At 36.3% G+C, this 18,924-nt stretch overlaps 1 protein-coding gene and 1 pseudogene across 1 annotated transcript in view; one reads left to right on the forward strand and one right to left on the reverse strand.

The window, feature by feature from the left end:
• The window catches only part of LOC129526805 (embryonic stem cell-related gene protein-like), an 80,975-nt gene that overhangs the window by 34,716 nt on the left and 27,335 nt on the right, over positions 1 to 18,924 (reverse strand). The window lies entirely within an intron of this gene.
• LOC101147566 (ubiquitin-conjugating enzyme E2 D3-like) lies at positions 6,386 to 6,795 on the forward strand (annotated as a pseudogene).

Raw genomic sequence — 18,924 nt, forward strand, 5'->3', positions numbered from 1 at the left:
AGTCTGGTTTAGTCTTCTCAACAAAGGCAACATTTAAAGATTCTAATTCATTTATGGTCTAGCAGCAGTTATGAGAGATATAAATTTCATGTTTCTATTTACTATTATTTAATGTGAAAATCTTGGAAATTTTGTATTTTCCAGTGAATTAATAAGATGTTTTAAAATTCTACTTCTAGCATAGTGTGTTATGAAATGTGTACATCCTTGTAAAATAATAAAACAACATTTCAATAAATATCTATTTAGTGTCTGAAATATGACCAATGTTGCTTGTGAAATTTTACTTACAATATTTTATTCTTACATTTATTGAAATTTTATAATGCTAATGTTTCTACAGATCAGAATTGCCCTTTCAAGGCCTTGCTTATATTCTATAAATGTAACATTTAAATTTTCACAGGCACCTTTACCTCCATATGCAGGTGCAGTTCTCAGGAATTCCACTTCAAAGCACATTACTACAAGACTGGCTATAAAAGATCCTTTAGCTTCTCACACCTGGGCATCTGCCTTATCCCCAGTGCTTGTATTCTTGTATTGGTAACATTTTCAGACAGAACATTACGCTTTCTAAGAATACTGTCTACCTTGATTTTGGCAATCTTTCCTCTTCGATATAGTATAGCATAGTATAGTGCGGTACCAAAGAGGGAAGATTCTGGGATTGATCAGCCTGAATTCAAATTTAGAGACTGGAATGATAATAGTAAAAAATGGAGACTAGCAAGGGGAATGGAGACTAGAGTGAAAGAGGATGGATGATAAAAAATTACTTAATGGGTACAATGTGTGTTATCCAGGTGATGGATACCTTAAAGCCTTGACTTGACTGCTCAGCAATCTATACATACAACAAAATTAGGCTGTACCACATAGTTTTTTTGCCAAAAAAATTTATCTGCTTTACCACCAAGCATGCGTGTGATCCAGGGCAAACCCCTCAGTCTCTCAATCTCTTGCATGCTCTATAGGCAAATGGTTTTTGGTCTGAGTGGCTGTCATATCTTCCAGTATGAATTTCTGCATAAACACATTTTTTCCTTCATGAGTTTGATTAACACTGGTTCTTAAAACGGAGGAATAGTTTTTGTTACATTAAAATTTTGGTTTCATGAAAAATTATGATTATACATTTTGTAGCACATTACCATTCACCAAACTAAATGTTGGTTTGAATGTACCGTGCACCAAAGTTTTCCATCTCTTTCCTTTTAATTATTCTGTAACATCAGATTTATGTGGTCTAATTGTTGCACCTTTTTGTGCAAAACTATGTTTATAATCACTGAGTCAGTTTTTTCTTTCACTCATTTAAAATCTCTCATTCTTGTAGGCATACTCAAAAAAGATGTTATATACAAGAATGTTTATTGTGGTTTTATAAAAGTAGCAAACAACTTTAACTTTAATATTTACCAGTATGAAGCTGGTTGAATGCAATATTATAAATATATTCAGTTAAATACTCCTTAACTTTTTAAAATAGTGTGCTAATAATACTAAGGGATATCCAGGATATTGTAAATAAAAAAGCAGAACTCTAATCATTACACAAGGAGTGTCAAAACCATTAGCAGGGATTAATTCTGAGACTAGGCTCAGGATACTTATAGTTTTCACTTCATGCCCCCACACCTTTTAATAAACAAGGTCAATTAAGTAGTTCTAATACAAAGCAGATTCATTATTTCAATTACATGTTCTTGCAAATCATATTTTTCTTATTACAGACAGAGAAAAAAATAAAATGTAAAGAACTGATTAAATTTACTGTTGCCAAGGATTATGGGCACTCCATTTCTTGTTAGTGAGCAATAAAGCTTATCCATTTTTAAACAGTAACTTGGCAATTTCTACGTCAATTTAAAATATGCATGACACTTGAACCTAGAAAGTTTATACCTCAAAATCTTGAAGAAATTCTTATAAGATTGCACAAACATATGCATGGAGTGATGCATACATTTTTCAAGGGCACTTTGTTTCTTAAAGGCTAGAATTTGGCTTTATCAATTATAAAAAAGAAAAATTTAAAGTAGTCTAAAGGTCAGTTAAAGAGCTCAGATTAGGTAAATTACAGCACATAATATGACAAATACAATGTGAGAAAACAGCTAACAATACACCTGGTAGATTTGAACACAATACCCTAGAATAAAGTCTGCAATACAGTGCCATGTGAAGAAAGCAAATGGAACCCAGCTTAGTAGAAACAATTAAGGAATAGGTATGTATTGAAAATGCTATGGAATTGTATTAAAATAAAGGCATGACTCACTCTGAGGCCTGACACGACATGGATAAGTATGTTAACTTTCCACCAAAATATTACTGAATGTCTTCCAGTGAGTTCCTTGCATTGCTTTAAAATTAAAAGTGTTTTTGACATACAACATTTTTCTCCCTGTATCTGTATTTCCATCATCATCACCCTGTCCTATATCTAGTCACCCTGATCTGGGTTATAGGAGCAAATAATCTGGAGTTAAAGAACTCTAGGTTAACCTTATCTGTATACCTTTCTGAGACTTGACATGTCTTGTTTAGTTGTTGGTCAGTTTTTGCTTGACCTCTTCCATTGAAATCTCACTAGCACTGTTAGCAGCTCCCACTCATTGATAGGAGATCAGCAGAGTGGTTTAAAGACCAGTCTTTGTTTGCCATCAGACAGTTTGAATACCAGATCTGTATTTACCAACTAAAGGCCTTACTCTTTATGCTCCAATTTCTGCATTTTAAAAATGAGGATAATGCCAGTGTGTTAGTCAGCTCAGGCTGCCACAACAAAATGCCACTGATGGGGTAGCTTAAACAACAGAAATTTATTTTCTCACAGTTCTAGAGGCCAAAAGTACCAGATGAAGATGCCATCAGAGTGGTTTCTGGTGAAAGCTCTTTGCCTGGCTTGCACACAGCCAACTTCTCACTGTGTCCTCTCATTTACTTTCCACTGTATGCATGCAGAAGGAGAAACAGGTCTCTGTCGTCTCTTTCTCTTCCTGTAAGGACACCAGTCCTACAGGCCCTTCCCTTGTGATCTCTCTTAATCTTTATCATCTCTTTATTGCCTCTATCTCCAAATACAGTCACATTAGGAGTTAGGGCTTTGAAATTCGGATTTAGTGGAGAAACAATTCAGTCTATAGTAAACGGTCTCTAATTCACAGGGCTCATGTTAGTTTTAAAAAAGGTAAGTGTAGGAGAGGCAAAACTTCACCTCTACCCTCTAGTGTCCCAGCTGGGCCCAAGAATCAAATTGACATAAGACAAATTAATAGAAGAAAAGTATACACATTTCATATAAGTTTTACTTGACATGGGAACACTCATAAGGAAATGAAGACCCAAAGAAATTGCAAAACCTATGCACTTCTGTATTAGGTTGAAAAAACAGAGGCTATGGTGGAAAGGTAACTAAATTGTGTGAGGAGGCTAAATAGTAAGAATTATTTTAACAAGGTTTGTACATAATAATCTTGACTATGACTCCCCGTTGAAGAGTGTTTATTATCTCCTGGTACAAGGAGGACATCATTCACACAGGAGTGTTTTTTTCCCTGTTTTCAGGAAGAAATGGAGAAATAAGCATGTCCTTCCTGCATCTGCTGTTTTTCAAGTGCTATTAGCTTGAATTAATCCTTATGTCAAAGTGGCATATTTTGGGGTGGCATATTCTGCCACTCTTCATAAGCACATAATTCACTTGGCACAGTGTAAACACTCAATACATTAGAGATGACAGTGTCTTCACTACAGCTGTTGGTTATGATTATTCAGCTTAACAATGAATCAAAGTCAAGCTATTCCAGGCTGCTCACACAGTATCTCACTGTATTCTGCAAAATATACTGTTTTGTTCTGCTTAGGCTATTTCTTCACTATCCTATAAATAACGAAACCCTTTATTCCTCTGTATATATGTATGTATGTACATATGTATGTGTTTTCTAATATTGTTATTTTCCTAGCATCAAATAAAAACAAGTCTGGACTTAGATAAGGAGGGTTTATTTGAAGACTGTTGCAAGACTGGGAAAGGGATGATTACAATAGGGTGAGAGGAACCACTGCAATAGAGAGAATACTGTGATGAGAAGACCTGCAAGTTATCTCAAAGGTCATGGAGAAAAGGGGTTTTCTTTTATAGGGAAAGGTAAACAAAGCTATAAGAATCCTGGTGAGAGGAAGCGGGACAACTGGGTGTTGTGATAGGATAATTGGTTGGGGAATAGCCTTACTTGCAATCAGCTGATTCTTGGGATGGGCCCTTACAGAGCTCAGGCTAAGGATAGGTCACAGTTTGTGAGCCTGGAAGAAGGGGAGAAACTTAAGTTTGGTCAAGTTAGGGAGCATTTTGTCCTGATTGGTCAATAGGGAAAAAACATCTCAGATAATTATTTATGAATCAAAGAATGAAAATTTGGAGGGTCTGTGTCTGGCTGTGCCTTAAGTAAAGAAGGAGGACATCCATGATTATTATCTAAATCACATGGGGGAGGATGATTATTTGAAGCAAGTTGTTTCCCAGAAAACAGAAGGATGGGGATTTTCTTAACAGTTGCTCTTTTCCAGGAGCAAAGGACTCAGGCAGGTAAATTTAATCTTGTCACTAGAAATATTCTCTCGTTTCCCTTTCACCCATATAAATCTTTCAAAAGGTTCACTTCCTTCATTAGATCTTACAAAAAAAATCCCACAACTATACTAGTTTATAAAAACCAAGTCCTAGTTTGAAGTATGAAGAGTTAAAATTCTGACATGCCTTTTTTTTTTTTTATGACTTTTCTACTAGAGAGTAAGGTTCTGGGAGAACCTTTGATTTCTTATATCTCTTCAACTTCCTTACATGGTAGGATGTGATGCTCCTCATACGCACTATTGTTTTCTTTAAGTGTGTGGGTTCTAGAATCAGATGGTGCAGGTGGGAGAGCTACTCAAAACATCCTATCTAGGTAACCTTGGATAAGTTACTTAAGCTCTTTGTGCTAGAGTTTCCTTATACGTAAAATAGAAAAGAAAACCAGTAATAACTATCTAATTGTTGTATGGATTATAAAATGTTCAGAATATTTTCTATCACATTGTTAAGTGCTCAATAGATATTAGTTGGCTTTTAACATGTTATAAGTACAGATTTTGAAAACAGAATGATGTTACCCTTATTGAATTCCAAGTGATACATGCGGTAGATTTATTTGTGTTCCACAAACTTTTTTTAAAAAGAGAGAGAGCAGTCTATGGTACAAGACAAGCAAATTAGTCCTCTTAACACTCTGAAAGTCTTCCTAAATATTGGTCCTTTTTATTTTTTTACAAGACCAATAAATATGAACATCCTCCTTGTTCTCCTTGTCTCCTGTATATAATTTACCATTATAGTATCACATAACATAATAAAATAAATATAATTATTACCATTATCATTGGGGTCAGACCATAGATTTGGCCCTCTGAGTCCTCTGGCTCTTTGTCTAGTCTTCAGGAACCTACTGGGCTATTTATTGACATAAGAACTAATCTCTCACTTTCTTTCCTTTCTCTTGACACTCTATCAACAAACCAAATGATGTCCTTCATTTTGTTCATTTTATTTCCCGGTTTCCTGATCATGATCACCATGTCTACTTTATCTTGATATGTTTAATATAGGAAAAAATTATGTATTTATTCATATTACCATCTAATAAGAACAATGTAGTAACAATACAAAGCAGGAAGATTAAGGGAAATTATGTAAAAATGATATAAGGGAGAGGACTGGTGAACAATAAAGACTGACAAAGATAATGCCATCTAGCAAAAGCACAGGGAAATTGGCAACACTGTTCTTATCCACATGGTCTTTTATGAAAAGAAAAAATGAGGAAAAGAAAAAACTTAAAAACACAAAAGCAAAAAAGACGTTTAGGAAAAGCTAATTCTATTGACATGTTTTCTAAAGTTGTTCTTGTCTATTCTTAACAATTCTGCCCTAGAAGTTATTTCCCATTGGAAACAAATCTACCATATGACTTTTCTCTTAAAGACTTATTTTATAATTTCTTATTAACAGAAATAGCAGGAGAATAAGGCATTAGTACTATTTTCAATAAATCATTTTCTTATCAAATATAAAACATTTTCCACAAATATTTTCACTAAAATTTTACCTGTCTAGCCTCCCATCCCATGACCTACCTCTGTCCCCTGCCCTCCTAGTTCCATCCCCAATCTGTTTAGTAAGGTGACTGTGTATGTCAGAGCAGGTGTGAGAGTAGACAATCCTTCTGTGCTGCTTGAATAATCGAGTTTTAGCCAGACCTTTAAACACATACTGAGATAGTGAGGAGCCAGATGAAAAGTAAAGACTATGCCACAAAAAATGGATTAACACAAACTTAGTGATTTGGCCCGTGACCTTCCAACTCAACGTTCTGCAGGTCCAGCTGGGGATGATATGTTTCATTGGCAAGCCACAATTATGGAACCTGATAACAGCCCATATTAAGGCTGTGTGTTCCTTTTGAAAATTCACTTTCCTATAGACTATCCCTTCAAACCACATGAGGTTGCACTTAGAAAAAGAATTTATCAAATATTAATAGTAATGATAGCATTTGTCTTAATATTCTAAGATTAAAGTCATCTTCTGCTTTAACTATTTCTAACGTTCTCTTATTCATTTGTTCGCTACTATGCAATCCCAACCCAGACAACTTCTATGTGCCAGAGATTGCAGGGAACAATAAGACAAACAGAGATAGGTACAAAAGAATATCTCGAGAATGGACTTAGAAGTATGCCATGTGATGCTACCTTAAAGTCAAAATTAGGTGCATTGTAGCTCGAACATTCAAATATTGTTCAAATGTTTATAATTAACATTTTACACGCTAAATTATTGTTCTTTTTTACATACCTAACAAGCTCAAAACAGAATGTCTAATCAAAAGGAACTAAAGATTAATTTTGATTTTGCATAATTAAGTGGTCCTTTATCATTCCAAAGATGCTTCCTTAATTGCCTTATTTATTTTACACATGAAGTACAGAGGTAGAAAGAAACAGGGACACATTATCTTGTTTCTCTGTTTTGCACTGCCAATTTATGGTAAGCTCAAATAATAACTCAAGTCTTCTTATTGTGTCGCAAAACTTGAATGCCAGTTGCAGTATGCAAATTATTCAACTCATTTTTCTTAAAATAGTTTATTCTCTGAAATTGGTCCAGTTTGTGAATATAGCCAGACCCTCAAATTGTTTTGGTACTAAAAAGCATGGACTTGGATTATTTAAATCGCTTTAAATTTTGCTCAGCTCATGGCTGCATGCTTCCCTTTTATATACCAATGTTTGTGATGACAATAATAATGAAACATTCTGCTCCAAAATATCTAAATTGCCTCTAATATATTTGAAAAACCTTGAATTAATGAAAAAGTCTTTAAAAAATATATTTCTAAGAGGAAATCCTGCTTTTCTTTCTAAGACATTGTTTGTTCCAAATGAGAAGAGTTTCTGCCAGGTTCTCGGCATGCTCACGGTACTATAAAGAAACCAGTCAAAATCTTCATGAAATTGCTTTTTTACCAGTCAGTGAAAACCAACTCTGAAAAGGTCATTTTTATTTTTTGTTTTGCTTTGCTTATCAGGATTAATCTTTTTTTAGAATGTAACCTTCAGTCTATTTTGTCAATATAGCTATCGGAGATAGGAAAATACTATATTATTTTATTTTCTGGATTATAGGAGGAACTTGATTTATTTATTGAATAAATGCATGAAAGCTAGAGGAGGACAACTAATGAACAGTTGATTCAGGTGAAACATGACTTTTAGTGATTGGGAAGAGTCTTATGAGTTAGTTCCCCAACGTTAGCTCTAATGTCTTTTCTCCCTTCATCTTTCTCACTCTCCCTTATTCTGTTATTCTGTTACTGTCTTTATTCCTTCCTTTCAAGCCATCTGTTATTGCAAGATTTCCAACCATAGAAGGCCCAGAGTCCCAGTTTACGGTTACCACTCACATTTCTCTTCAGCTGATTAGCCACCGCTCACTGACTTCAGTCAATTTTATTCTTACTTTTTTTTTTTTAACTTTTATTTTAGGTTAAGGGGTACATGTGCAAATTTGTTATAAGGTAAATTGTGTGTCACAGGGATTTGGTGTACAGATTACTTCATCCCCCAGATAATAAGCATAGTACTTGATAGGTATTTTTACGATCCTCACCCTCATCCCACCCTCCACACTCAGGTAGGTCCTGGTGTCTGCTGTTCCCTTCTTTGTGTCCATGTGTACCCAGCATTCAGCCCCCACTTATAAGTGAGACTATGCGATATTTTGTTTGCTGTCCCTGTGCTGCTTTGCCTAGGATAATGGTCTCCAGCTCCATCCATGTTGCTGCAAAGGATATGGTCTTATTCTCTTCAATGTCTACGTAGTACTCCATGGTGTATATGTACCACATTTTCCTTACTAGTCTACCGTTGATAGGTGTTTAGATTGATTCCATGTCTTTGCTACTGTGAATAGTGCCGTGATGAATATATGTATGCATGTGACTTTATAGTAAAAAATTTGTATTTCTTTGGGTATGTACCCAATAATGGGATTACTGGGTAAAATAATAATTCTGTTTTAAATTATTTGAGAAATCTTTAGACTGCTTCCAACTAATGAGCTAATTTACATTTCCACCAGCAGTGTATAAGCATTCCTTTCTCTCTAAAACCTCACCAGCATTTGTTATTTTTTGACTTTTTAAAAATAGCCATTCTGACTGGTGGGAGATGGTAATTCATTTTGGTTTTGATTTGTATTTCTCTAATGATTAATCATGTTGAGGATATTTTCATATGCTTGTTGGCTGCATAAATGCCTTCTTTGGAAAAGTGTCTGTTCGTGTCTTTTGCCCACTTTTTAATTGATTTGTTTTTGCTTGTTAAGTTCCTTAAAGATTCTAGATATTAGACCTTTGCCAAATGCATAGTTTGCAAATATTTTCTCTCATTGTGTAGGTTGTCTGTTTTCTCTATTTGTCTGCAGTGCAGACACTCTTTAGTTTAATTAGGTCATGATATAGATTATATCTTCCTCAAACAGAGATATTTGACTTCCTGTCGTCCTATTTGGGTGCCTTTTATTTATTTACCTTGCCTGATCGCTCTGGCCAGGACTTCAGTACTATGTTGAATAGGCTGATGATTCTTGTCTTGTTCAGGTTTTCAAGGGGAATGCTTCAAGCTTTTGCCCATTCAGTATAATGTGGTTGTGGGTTTGGCAAAGATGGTTCTTATGGAAAATATTATTTTAAATGCTGTAAGAACAGTGACTATGTCCCCAATTAAAGAGAATGGTACTTTGTTGTATGTCTCTCTTTAAATGAAGAAAACAACTCACTTCCACTAGCAGCAGTTGTAGTTCTCAAATATGAAAATATAAGGATTACTCTTGATGCCTGATCAGGACCTAGGCACCATTTATTTTCCCATCATAGATAAATAAATAAGGTGCTGTGGGTAGGTGGCAGAGAAGAGGTGTGAGTAGAAAGAGACAAGCAGGGGGGTGGGAACTGACTTGTGCTAAAAAGACAATCATCTAAATGTCAGTGCCTGTATGTATATATAAAGCATATATTATTTTAAATCTGATTATTTTGGATCATGTGGCCAAAGAAAGAGTGGTTAATTTGTTGTTTTTAATCTTAAGGTTAGTAGATTCTATTTTCCTTTTAAACATATATGTATGAGTGGGTATTTTTTTAGTTTGAAGTTATTTCTATGTGAATGTATGTCACATAGCATATATTGTTTACTCATGACAACTCCTCACAATCCTGGTTGTACTCAGCTCTCCTCCTTCTCCTTGTTCATATCAGGCAGCAAACATGGTCAGAGAAAGAGGCAAAATTGTGCCCATTGGTTTCACTTTAAATTAATGCACAGTGACCTACCTATTTGGCCTTTAGCACTGCCTAGGAAGTCTAATACGTTTCTTAGTTTTTTGTTTTTTTGTTTTGTTTTGTTTTGTTTTGTTTTTTTTATGCTCCCAATCTCAGACTACTATTTTGCCTCCTCTCTCCTAAGTCCTTCCTCGTGCTTCCTCCTTCGTCATGATCACTCCCTGTAGTTATTTTGCTTTCTGTTTCACTGACAAAATAGAAGAAAGGAAATTATTTATACACATTCCCATACCTCATTACTCAATCTAGTCATATTTCCTCTCTGCCCTCCTTTCTGTTAGTTTTATTTAAGAGCATTTATATTTAAGAACAACCCTTCATTCAGTCACACCAGCTCTCATCCACTCAAGTATTACACTTAAGCAATAGACCCCTTCTGTATTCCGTAACATCAAATTTTCCACTCCAATTGAGTTATTCTCATGATCATTCAAACATGATGTAATACTATCCATGTTAATTAACAAAAACCTTGAACACACATATATCTCCAGATACCACCCCATCTCCCTGCTAATTTTAAAGCAAAATTTATTAAAAGATTTGTTAGATTTTCTATTTATAATTCCTCCCATTCAGTGTTGAAACTTCTCTAATTAGGCTTTTTTCTCACAACTGCAATGAAGCAGATTTTGTCAAAATCACCACTGGCTGTTACGTTAATTCCTGGTTCTCAATCTACAGTCCTCATCTTCTTAATCTATTGACTTTATCACTTTCTCCTTCTTCATACAGGATCTAGACAGGATTCTCTTCTTGTTCTCCTCATACTTCATTGGCCATTTTTCTCTAGTCTTATTTATGAATTCCTCCTCATCTTCCTATGAATGAATATTGGTGTGCCCAGGTCTCAGTTCCTGACAGTTCCCTTTTATCCTCGCTCTCTTAATGATCTCATCATACGGCTTTAAACATCATCTGTGTCTTGGGGGAGGGTTGGTTGGTTGGTTGTTTTTTGAGACAGGGTTACTCTGTTACCCAGGCTGGAGTGCAGTGGCATGATCTCGGATCACTGCAACTTCCACCTCCCAGGTTCAAGCGATTCTTGTGCCTCAGCCTCTGGAGTAGCTGAGATTACAGACATGCACCACCATTCCAGACTAAACTTTGCATTTGTGGTAGAGACAAGATTTTGCCATTTTAGACAGGCTGGTCTTGAACTCCTGGCTCCAAGTGATCCATCCACCAAAGTGGCTTCCCAAAGTGCTGGGATTGCAGGCATGAGCCACTGCGCCTGGCCATCATTTATTTTAAGAACACGTGATTCCAGACTTCTAGTTTAACAACAGCATTGCATTTCCAATTGTTTGTTTAATTCTATGCAGTTTCTAATATGCATTTCAAACATCACATTCTCAGATGTATTTTTTATTTCACAACTTCTCTCCACCTATTTTTCCATAATCTTATCCATCTTTGTAACTTTAATTCCTTTCTTACAGATGCTCAGGGAAAATCCCTGGGATCCTCCTTTACTCTTCCTTTTTAAAAAATCATACCCATAAATCTGTCACAAGTGCTACGATTTACAGCCTCAAAGCATATACAGAATTTGGCCATCTCTACGACATCCACTTTTACTATTTTTGTCCAAAATCATTTCTCTCCTTGCTTCTGCTTTTTTCTTCTTAAGTCTCCGTAAGCTCAAACTAGAAGGTCCTATTAAAACAAGCCAGATCCTGTCACTTCCCTTCCTCAAATCCTGTAATGGCTTCTTATTTATCTCAGACTGAGAGCCATAGATTTTAGAATAGCTGACAAGGCCCTTCTGGAACTTCTCTGCTCTATCTCTTACAATCTTTTCTTCAAATCCTGCACTCTTGCACACTGGAGTGATTCAACAAATATTTATTGAGCCCCTAGTATGAGGTCAGCACTTTTAAGATAGTACAAAGTAGTAAAAAACATATCTTTTCACTACTCCTCCTTGTTTTTCCTCAAATATAACATATCTGCTACCCTGGATCTTTGCATTTGCTAGTTCTGCCTGTAAACTCTCTATTATTGTTGGGGCTCAGAAGATGATACACCAAAGTGTGATGCTTTGGCATGCTGACTACTTTGAACTGAAGAAGATTGGAAGCCCTCAGAAATAGCTTCATAAGCAAAGTCTGTCTCTGACCTTTCTCTGCATTCTTATTTTCTGCCCCTCTTACCAACCCCCACAAAAGTGAGTCATAAAAACCAGAATTATTATTTCCAAAGGTGAGTCATAGAAACTAGAACCTGTCTTTCCCAAAGCAAACCATTCAACCTAGAAATATGCTTTCTCCTGCCTTTCTGTGTAGAAGTTGCCCATAGAGAAATTCTCTGACTTACCTTGTCTGATAGTAAGTCTTAAGACCCTAATTCCAGAGGAGTCCTGTGCCCTACCTAGGAAGAAGAAATGCCACACAAAGAGGCTATAAAGCATCTGAATGGACAGACCTCACCAGGTTTTCCTCCTCAACCTGCTACCATTAGATGTATCCTTTTCTCAATCACATTTCTATACGGCTTTTCATTCTTTATCAAAGCTATGAATAAAAGTAGACAGTTTTCCCTAGGTCTTTGGGTCTTCATTTCTGAAGACTCCCATATCACATAAGACTTTGATTATATAAATTTGTCATGCTTTTCTCTTGTTAACCTGTTTTTGTTACAGGAGTGTTGGCTGTTATTGTTATGATAGGTGAGGAAAGTATTACATCATCATATAGTCATATGGATGGCTCCCTTCCCTCCTCACATCTTTGCTGCAGTAAAAGCTTCACTGATCTCACTTCTTTCTCATCCCCTAGCAGTATGCCCTAAACTTTAGCTCTCCTTTGTTTTTCTTCATATCACTCATCACCAACCAACACGCTCTATATTTAGCTTTTTTTATTTGGTTATTTTGTATCTCCACCCATTAGAATATATTACATTTTTTTTCTGGCAATAAAATGGGATAGAAAAAGAAAAGGAAGAATAGATTTTTAAGTTATTTTTAAAAGCAGGGATATAAATAATGCAGATGAAAAATTTAAAGCTACATTTATTACAACATTTTTCATTTCACTGTTTTGTACATATACCACTTTCCCCAAAATCAAGTCAACAGACTCCTATTTGGCTTATTTAGATTCACTTGTGAACAATACTTCATTAACACAAATGGTTTACTTGGCTTTTTAAGGACTCATAGCAGAATAGTGCTAAATAAAATCTTTCTGATTACTTTATTATCAAAATATTATCCAAATCCAAGCACAGTGCATACAGCCAAAATGTTGTTTATGCTCATTGAGAATTGGAGTCATTGCTGGGAGAATCCAAGTAGCTCTCTATGCTATTCATGGATAAGAGCCAACCCTAATCTAGTTGCTGGCTGGATTCATCACCCCAAAGTATTTCTACAGAGTCTATTGCAATCGGAGTCTATATTTAAATTTATATTTATATTTTATTTATTTGTTACATGTCATAAAAATCTCGTATATAATTTTCAGCCTTTGTTATCTGAAGTAGTCATCTTTTCATTAGGAAAGCAGAGAAGTAGAAATCATGATGGGAAATTGGATTGCTTATGAGGCTAATGTTCATGAAGCTCTCATTTCATTGGAGTTGTGTGACCTGCCATTTGGCAAAACCATCAACAACCTTGGATATGGTTTTGAAATATGATTTTATCATAATATTATCTTAAAATATATTTTTTTAAATTTAAAAATTATATTCATAAAACAAATATTGTTCCAGTATGTTTTAACATATTAGCACTTTAGTACTTGATGGAGAAAAAAAGTCCAATTTCTTATCTTAGTGTTGAGGATCTTCCAGAATATGCCCTCAATCTATCTTGCAGTCTTCTAACCCATAACTTACCCTAAAACTGTCAGGGATTTTCACCATTTCTCAAATACTTACTTTGCTTTCATGTTACTCAGCCTTTGTGTGTGCTATTGTTTTTTCAGTCCCCTTATACATTTTTTTTGTCTACTCATCTTTGAAGTCTGCAGTCACATTTCACTTCCTTTAAAGAATATTTACTGATTTTTCTTCTTACTTGCTTTTCCTCTGAATTATTTTACTATGTTTTCATAAAATTTTGCTGAAATGTCTCTGCTTATACTAATCACAAACTGATATGAATTAGGTGAACTAAAATACATTTTTAGTAAATATTTCTTCCTTACCAGACGATAGGTACCTTGAGGAAAAGAGTGACTTCTTAGTAGGCATTTCAATACCTACTAAAGTCTAGCACAGTGATTCTCAAATAGGGGGCGATTTTGCCCCCCAGGAGACTTCTGAGAATGTCTGGGGACATTTTTATTGTTATGACTTGGGGGAGGGGCTGAAGTGACACTGGCACTTAGTAAGTAGAGGCCAGAGATGTTTCCAGACATTCTACAGCACACCAGATGTCTGTCACAACATTGTCTGGTCCAAAACGTTAATAGTGCCAAGGTTAATAAGCCCAGCATATGCCCACCTGTGGTATCTACCATATTCCTACTTATGAAATACGTTTATCAAATTTAGGATATCTGAACAGTTTTGCCAAAATTTCTTTTAGTTTTTTTTCTGTTATACATTTTAAATGATCATCAGCTTCATTTTAATAGAACTTATTAGGACTTAGGACTCTAAGTTAGTTCCCAGCTTTTTCTCTTGCTTTACCACTCTCCTACAAGCTTAACAGTAGAAAAGAGAGGGTGAAAATTAAGAGAACGTAGTTGTGCAGTACACTGACCTACAAAAAAAAATTGTGATGGTCTTCTCTACAACCTGCCAAGCTGCATGCCTCACCTTGTCATTCCCATGATAGGAGACAACCTACAGCCTCACTTGTTCCTTTCATGGCAGTAAGTTCAGCCATTTTATTTCCCTGAAGATTCCCCAGACTGTCAGATTATAATATTTTTGAGTATAACATAAGAAGAATGCAAAGTAGAAATATGTAAGATTAATCAGTCAAAAGATCTTGTGCACATGTGGGCTAGTGTTAAAAGTAATGTACTGTATTCAAGAATTTTGCTAAATGACTAAATTATACCTACTCTTGTCATGTTGGGGGAGGGGGATGAGTAACTACGTAAGATGATGGATATGTTAATTTGTTTCACTATAATAACACTTTTACTATATATATTATGTATCTTAGAACATCATGTTGTATACTTTAAATAGATACAATAAAATTTATTTTTAAAAATTAAAAAGTTTTAAAATAAAAATATAAAATTCTTTAACAGAACTACTCAAAAGAAACAAACCACAGAACAAGACTGGAGGAAAAACATTGTGGGAAATTGACCTTGGATTTCTGACCTGGAAAGCTGAGTAGGAGACAGAGGGAAAGAGAGGTCTCTGATTATTGCTCCCATTACTGTCTTGTTCCCCCAAGCCCCCTGCTCACAACTATCCCATCATCTTACTTATTTTGTATGCTTTGTTCCAAGTCTTCTGAACATAGACTTTGCTTCCCCCGATCTCTTAATTTCTCTTCTGGGTTTGGTCATCCCACTTCGTTTTACTGAAATATCTTTCTATTTCCTTTGATTATTTCTTCAACTCTTATTTAGACTTTAGGAGTATGCCTAACTATTAAGTCAAAGAAACCTTCCCTGGTTGCCCACACCTCTTAAATGAGGATTAAATGTCCTTCTAAGTAGTCTCTTAGCCCTCAGTGCTTTCTCCTAACAGATCACTGAATACACTGAATTACTTTCTGATTCCCTCCATGAGGAGAGGTATCCTGTCTTCCTTTCAGTGCTTAAATAATTACTTTTTGAACAAATGGTTAAGAGGAACAAAATAATGAATGAATAATACAAGTCATACTGAGCATCAGTTGCAGGCTTTTGAAGTACTGAACAGTGAAGTCCATGGACGAAATGTCCAAGGAGTTATTCTGCTCTTTTAGGCCTATGTGAGAGGTAAATATTTAATAACTGGAAAAAAGAAAAAGAAAAAGGGCTGGGCATGGTGGCTCACACCTGTACTCCTAACACTTTGGGAGGCCGAAAAGGGTGCATGGTTTGAGCCCAGGAATTCGAGATCAGCCTTGATAACACAGTGAAACCCTGTCTCTAGCAAAAATAGAAAAATTACCAAGTCTCATAACCCGGACTCAAGATAAATAAATAAATAAATAAATAAATAAATAGATTAATGTGTTTTAAAAATGCCATTGTGTCACTCTATTTCCCATGTGACAATATTGCCCTGTTTGTTATGTAACTTTCTTTTTTTAATAATATTAGCTGTGAGCTTTTAATAAATGGCCTTTGTTGAGGAAATTTCCTTCTGTACCTATTTTGCTGAGAGTTTTTATTTTTTAAAATCCTGAATGGGTATTGAAGTTATCAAATCTTTTTTCTGCATCTATGGAAATGACCATTTGGTATTTATCTTTTATTTGTTTACCTTTTTGAGGGTGAATAATTTGTTTCTTTATGCACTGACTATTACAGAGGGTATAAAAACAGGTGTTTTTACTAATATGCACAATGTTTTTATATAAAATGTTGCTATACCATGCAGTAATGTGTGAAAACAATGAATGTGACAATATTCAGTTAAGAGAAGTTCTGTTTCTGAGACAATTCTTTTTTATTTATTTAGCTATCTATTTATCTATCTATCTATCTATTTATTTATTTTACTTTAAGTTCTGGGATACATGTGCTGAACGTGCAGGTTTGTTACATAGGTATACATGTTTTGCAACTAACTTTCTATTTGAAAGAAGTATGGCAAAAATTTCAGTTTCTTGTATCCCAGTATCTCTGCAAAATAAATTGACCAAAAAAAGGTAATATTCTATCTGACACTAACTACTTGGAAAATTTACGTAAAATATGAGTTAATATAAATGTAAAATGAGAGCTTATGAGCTGATTCTCCATAGCTACATCTTTTGTGAAGGCATGGGTGTTAATCATAAAATCTAAGAACTGTAAGACAGCTCTTGTGTCATCTTATCCTTTACTTTTATCCTACAAAATTATAATAATCACTTTCATGGAATAAACAACATATATTGAATAGTTGGAGACACCCTTCAGTGGGAAGCAGTGGTTGAATAGTTGTAAACACAGATGTTATTCTCAACATGGTATGCAGTAACCTTGAAGTGGCCTGACATCAGACACAGCAAAGGTATTTGATTTCTCATCCTAACAGCAAATAATGTTGAGACTTAAGCTGAGGAAACACTGTAGAATAGTATAGTAGGATATGAACTGTCCTGATGATGTCCCGATGATTTAGGTAGAAGAGGTTAACTCCCAGAAAGACTCATCTGCTCCTGCGTGTAGAAAAGAAACGGGGCTCATGTGAAGGACTGATCCCTTCCACTGAACTGTTCTTAAGCACCCAGAACAGGTGCTGCTTATTTCACGTTCAGTGGTAAAGAGCTAAGATTATCTAAATAGATGCCAAAAATGAGCACAGTGGAAATGTTGTAAAGCCACCTGATGTTTAATGCAACATAATCATATCTTCTTCTGGGAACTCTCAACCCACATCTCCTCACAAAACCTGGGAATACTTCACATAGAGAAGCAGTACTCTTACAGCAGCAGTAGCATTTGAATTCTCTGAGAGTACTGTGAGCCTTCTAAGAGGGCTCATCGATCAGGAAGAGTCATAACAGTCATGCACTAAGCAAAAGATGATGCCAGCTGAAAAAATCTATCCCATTGTGAGTCAGAGGAAAAAATGGCAGTTTGAAAGACTGAAACCCAGGGTAGACATTGAAGTTTTCATTTTTTATTTTATTTTTCACAATGAACTAGAACTCAAGGTGGTAAAATTTTAATTACACCTAATAGCAATATCTGTATCCTCATTTCAAGATCCTAGTGCCCTGGGTCAGCAAACCAGGAGCAGCAATTGTAATGAAACGCTGCTTCACCCTGGCTTATTTGTGAATAGGCAATGAAAACAAGGTTCAGAGGTGGGGGCAAAAGATGGGCAATTAGACAGCCAGAAAGCACTTCTCTAAACCTGAGAAACCAAAACACCAAGTAAACCATCACACTCTCAAGAGATCTTTTGAGAAAAAACACTGAAAGTCAATGGAGAGGTAATGCAGACAAGAGGTGGATGTTTCAGGAAGCTAGGAAGCATGCCGAGTTGCCAAGTACCAGGACCAGCTTCCAGCCCTGAAGAATTCCTAAAAAAGGGATAAGTGAAGAACCTGCAGGGCAGCACACTCCTGCTGTGGACCTCTGGGAGTCTACTCCAGGAGATTCCACAACCCTCATAGACATTTGAATTGGCAGGGGAACCCCTCAGAAAGTAGGCAGAGACAAAGCTGGAGCCTGTGTGGTTATGTGTGAGGGGCAACTGCAGCAAAACGTTCCCATAGGCACCCATTCCCTGAGGCTTTGAGTGGTTCCAGTCCCTCTTGACTGCCAGTCCTCTTGACAGCAGGGCTGTTTTTCCTGTGGAACCAGGGTGCATCCAACCTATGTGCCCTTTGTCAACCGGTCCCTCCAAATGCCCCTGTCTGGCTGCTCCCACAAGGGCATACGCACAGCACATCCTCTACTTTCCCAACTAGGAAAACTACTTTTCCAACAAAGTTTCCCAAAACTTTCTGTTTTGCCAGTGGCCTGGGAGCACTTCAGCCCCCCGGCACAGCTGGTGTTTGACCCTGAGGAGCCAGAGGACAAAATCGTGGGACCGGTCCCCATCCCCCAGGGTGTAAGGACTGGTACCAATCCCTCAGCTCTGGAATATGGAGCTGAGATCTGTGCCTGGAGCTCAAGTAGTGGGGAGCCCCCACTCTCTGAGCACTGGGAAGGGTGAGGCATGGGTTCATGGGCCAGCTCAGGAGCTGGGTATTCTTCCGTCAGTAAGACAGGTCCAGGAAGGATGTAGCCTGTTTGCCATCCACAGCATTTGCCTAAGGGAGCCTTGTGGCCTGGAACTCCAAACAGCCCAGTGATCTAGGTGCAGAAGGCTTGAGACAAAACTAGCTGGTCAGGCCAGCTACTGG

This window comes from Gorilla gorilla, chromosome 15 (assembly GCF_029281585.2).
Source record: "Gorilla gorilla gorilla isolate KB3781 chromosome 15, NHGRI_mGorGor1-v2.1_pri, whole genome shotgun sequence".
NCBI classification, from domain to species: Eukaryota; Metazoa; Chordata; class Mammalia; order Primates; family Hominidae; genus Gorilla; species Gorilla gorilla.